This window comes from Trifolium pratense, unplaced genomic scaffold (assembly GCF_020283565.1).
Source record: "Trifolium pratense cultivar HEN17-A07 unplaced genomic scaffold, ARS_RC_1.1 scaffold_60, whole genome shotgun sequence".
Lineage (NCBI taxonomy): Eukaryota > Viridiplantae > Streptophyta > Magnoliopsida > Fabales > Fabaceae > Trifolium > Trifolium pratense.
This window is the reverse complement of record NW_025721046.1, coordinates 241059-246168: the sequence shown is the minus strand read 5'-3', so window position 1 is coordinate 246168 and position 5110 is coordinate 241059. Positions and strand designations below refer to the sequence as shown.

The following is a 5110-nucleotide window of genomic DNA, read 5'->3' as shown; positions in this document are numbered from 1 at the left end:
ATACTTTCTTCATGATCTCCCTTTGAATCAAATGGAAACAATTTTATATTTTTCGAATAAAAATGTTAACTTCCAATACAATATAAGAATGGTGCATAACCTGGTTAAATCAAAAATGCCCTTGCTTAAAAAACTGTCATGTGTCCCAAATGAAGGCATTTGTTGTCCAAAAAAAATGTAACTGAACTAAAAGAACACTAACTAAGCCATTTAATTGAGCCAATCAAGCTATTTTCATTTGTTGTGAGAGGGTAAGTAACTTTTTGTCAAGCCAAATGCCCAAACATAACCAAACCAGTTTGAAAGGAAAGATTCTTTTGTGTAAAAGTACACATGTGACAATCAACTTTTTCGGTTTTCAATGTGTGACCACATTTGAAATTCAAATTTTTTTTCCCTCTCTTCACTTACTCAAAATTCTATATCATCTTTGCTCTTTCATTTCACATTTCATTCACTTCATTCTTCTTTCTCTCACTCTTTTTGTTCCAATATGCATATGCAGTTTTTTTTTACTTTCCATATTATTCTTTTTGTCTGACCAGTTGAACTTTTTCTTGCAGGAAACAAACTAGAAAACAAGCAAAGTTAATCAAATTTAAGGAAGCAAAAAGAAAAACTTTATTTGTATAAACTTCTTTTCCATGATTCTACAACAGGTATACCAAACAATAATTATACTATCTTCTTAATCATACTTTTTATTTTGAAAAGAGTGTTGTTGTTCTGTAATTTTTATATGAATATTTTGCTATTTCTAATTTTTTTTATTTATCAGATCTAGAAAAAGTACAACAAAACTCACATTGATCTAAAATGGTGTTGAAGAAAACATCGAAAAAAAAGAAGGTTGCAGTAAAAGAAAGTGAAGGGAAAGGTTGCAGTAAAAGAAAGTGAAGGGAACGGAAAAAGAAAGAGAGAAATTAGATTTACATATATCCTTTTTGTTCTATTCTTTCTCTATTGTTTGATGCTATATAAATTTTTGATTTATTTTTTCTCAACTCATAAAAACATTTTAGTATGGAAATAAAGGAATATAACAAAATTCAATCAAAAAATAATATATTGTGAGGAACAAATTTGCAGATCTAACCCAAATAAATATTTGTTCTATTATTTTTCACTTTAATAAGATTTTACAATTACTTCATCTTCTTCGTAAAAACAATAATACAATCAGATTTTACGATAGATACATATTTCCATTTTTTTATATGAATCAAAGAAAAACAACAGAAACATAGGAAAAAAAAAGTGATTATCAACCAACCAACCAACAAATAACTAACATCTAAAAAAAGACATCTTTTTATTTTTTTATAAACAAAAGGAATTTCATATATTGTAAAAAAATGATATCTTTTATATGTAAAAAAAAAAAATTTATGGTACCATTTGGGGTTTCTCAGATACAACAGATTAATACATTATACATATGTACATATACTCACCTTCTTTATTCACCTAATTATCAATACAACAGTTCAAAAAAAATTGTCTTGATACACATGTATAGACAAATTATCTATATATAAATATTAAAAAAAAATTGTTTTAAAGAAAAAAAATTAATACAGATTAAAAAAAATTCAAACTGAATATACAAAAAATAAATAAAAAATAAAGATACAAACTCTGATGATTTGTTGTTGTTGCATGTGAGACATTGTTTTTAGCATAGTGGCACTGTTTTCCGGCGCGGTGGAAGTTTGTTCCGGCACGGTGGCCACTGATGAAGGTTGTTCAATCTTGAATTTTTTTTTGCGGATTTTGTAAAAGTGATGGAGGAGATTCTTTATACGAGGATGATGTTTCAGAAAATTGTTATGGAGGTAAAGATCTAGGTGAGAAAGTGGCAATTGAAAATTTAAAAAAGTGAGGTGAAACAATGGAAACATATTGAGGGTTGACCGTTAGACAAAGAGGAGATGGTTGTACAAGGAGAGGAGATGATGAAATGTTGAAGAATGAAGAAAGATTGGGAGAAAAAAAAGGGTAAGAGAGCAGCCGTTCAATTGAGAGAAAGAGAAAGTGAAAATTTAGGATTTGAGATGATATAATAAGAATAATGAGTTTTGGGCTTGGGCTGAATATGAGTCTCTTCTCAGAAAATTTTTTCTTCTACCCCAACAATCTTCACTTTACCCCAACAATCTTATTTGAAATGACAAATATACCCTCATATATAATGTAAAACGAAAAAAAAAATCATTATTTACCCTAGTCAAAAAAAGTGTTCCGGTGTGAGTTTGGCGAAATTGAGAGAGTAAGTGCAATTTTACATACCGGTACACTTTTTCGAAGTGTGCCGGTTTGATTTCTTCACCGGTACACTTGAAAAAAAGTGTACCGGTATGCATATTCATACCGGTACACTTTTTTTCAAGTGTACCGTTATGAATATACATACCGGTAAACTTTTTTCAAGTGTACCGGTATGCATATTCATACCGGTACACTTGAAAAAAGTGTACCGGTATGCATTCGACGTCTGAGTTTCATATTACATACCGGTATACTTTTTTCAAGTGTACCGGTTCACAGTGATTTTATTTTTTTTTTAATTTTTTTTTTTCCAGTGGTGCGTACAAGAGGAGCAGACGGTAGAATTAGGCATAACAGAGGACGTGGAGAGTCTCGGCCACATCAGGAGGAGCCGGAACACGATGAGATGCCGCCAGTGCATGAGGAGCAGGTTGAGGAGCAGGCTGAGCAGCAGCCTGTGCAGCAGGCTTGGCCTGGAGGGCCGATCGATACGAGTCTTTTGACTCGATACGAGCATCATGTTGCTCGTCATGTATGGTTTGGTCAGGTACTATTTTGTTTTTTTTGTTATTATTTGTTAAGTTATATTGATCATTTTTTTTTAATTTGTATTGTTTATACTCTCGTTACAACTGTTAAATCCTTATTTTACATACAAATTTAGTGTTAAAATATTATTATAGTTCATTTTCAATGTCTTATGATATGCATCCAATTATCCGGTCTAATTTATTATTCACAATGTTTTTTTATTAAATATATGTAGGAACGTGTCGAAGGTGACAAAATTGAGCTACGAATAGTATCTTTAGGAAGAAAGTTAGCTGACAGGATTCCTGATTACCATCCTGAAGTTATTCAAGGGTAGTTGAATATTTCGGGGTTGTGCTGGCTTGAGCGGACTAGCTTGAAATTTACCGATCCGCAGCTTATATCCGCATTTGTTGAGAGGTGGCACCCTGAGACATCGTCATTTCACATGTCGTTCGGCGAGATGACTATTACTTTGGACGATGTGGCATGTCTTCTGCATCTACCTGTTAGGGGTCAGTTTTATACTCCTGTATCAGTTTCTCAAGAACAAGCTGCGGAACTTGCAGTTGAGTTGTTAGGAGAGGAGTATGACTTTGCATTGCGAGAGACTGTATTGCAGAGGGGTGGTTATTTTTCACAGCAGTGGCTATATGAGAGTTATATGAGGAATGCCAATTACTACGGGAAACATGACTGCGCAGCTAGGGCATGGATGTTGATGTTGGTGGGATCTACCATTCTGGCCGATAAGAGTTATACACGTGTGGATGCCAAATGGCTACTTCTGTTTAGTGATTTGTCTGCAGTCCATACATATTCGTGGGCCAGTATTGCATTAGTTTGTTTATACGATAACTTGAACGATGCATCCATGTTTTCTACGAGGGCCCTTGCAGGGTATGCGACACTTCTTTAGGTATGCGACACTCACTACAAAGACATAATTTAAATATTGCGTAATTAATTTTTTTTTCTCTTTGCTGTGTAATTAAATTTTGTTTTTATCTTTGTTGCGTAATTTAATTTTTTTTCTCTTTGTTGCGTTGTTAACAATTTTCTTTTTTCTTTTTTGTAACAGTGTTGGATTCACGAGTATTTTCCTACCCTTGGTAGGCGGGCTCAGTTGAATCTTAATTGTGATGATCCTGGCTTTCCTCGAGCTATGCGGTGGATGTATAAGCAAGGGAAGACCAAGCTCCCCGACTATCGACCTATATTGGATGCACTGACCCCTGATGACGTGATATGGCGTCCGTTTGAGACTCACAGAGGTAGCATTCCTTTTGATCTGATTACTCTGTATAGTGGTCATCTGCGTGGATCCACGGTAGTTCCTTACTTTCCCGAGAGGTGTATTAGGTAGTTTGGATTTGTACAGTATATACCACCACCACCACCTCTAGCTCCTGCCTACTCTGATATTGATAGCGACTGGATTGGTTATCACGCGTCTGTTGATCGGATCCTTCAGCCGACACGTCCAGTGACATATGCTTATGAGACTGTACCTGATTACATGTCCTGGTACTATAGGGTATCACATCCTAGACTGTGTCGCCCTGTTGATGGACCACATGGAGCACCACCAGTTCCGCACTATGCACCTGCACCTGCACCTGCACCAGATGCCCCAGTAGACGATGCACCAGTAGACGATGCACCAGCAGATGATGCATCACAAGAAACTGCACTACAGCGTGAGCGGAGATGGAGAGGTATGGCTCGAGGCGCGCTTGAGACATTTCTTACGAGGATAGACGCTGATAGGGATGATGAGGATTTTGAGGAGCTTTTTTTTGCACTAGATGTATGTCGTGGTGCATACCCATGACTAGTTTTTTTTGTTATGTTTTTTTGAACACTGGTTTATGTACTTTTATTTTTGGATTGTGTATTTTGTTGAACTAATTTTACTATATCGTGTACTTTATTTAGATTATAAACTTTATCGATCAAATGTTTTTTGTACTTCAATACATTATTTTTTGACACAATGAACGTTGCTAAAGTAGGCATTGCATTTTATTGACATAAAATATTTTTTAACACAATAAACGTTACTAACGAATTTAGATATTTGATAAAACATAAGTAATATAAATATTCGACATAAAATAAACAATTAAAAATTATTCAACAGACATAACACCACTAAGAGGTTTCACCGGAGGATTTAGAAGGTTCCAATATTGTAGGCGTCCGTTTAAGTTTGACATCCAAGACCTTGCTTCATGTGAACAAAATTTCTTCCAATCAGCTGTAACTTCGGGCAACGGAAACCCCTTTGACATGTTTACCGGAACCCAAT

The 5110-nt window shown here is 34.8% G+C and overlaps 1 long non-coding RNA gene across 1 annotated transcript; it reads left to right on the top strand.

Annotated features, from left to right (window-relative positions):
• Positions 1-439: 439 nt before the first annotated feature.
• Positions 440-4770, top strand: LOC123901262. The gene is made up of 4 exons (XR_006806675.1): positions 440-659; positions 2583-2815; positions 3035-3718; positions 3881-4770. It is a non-coding gene; the product is annotated as an uncharacterized LOC123901262 (long non-coding RNA).
• Positions 4771-5110: the final 340 nt, after the last annotated feature.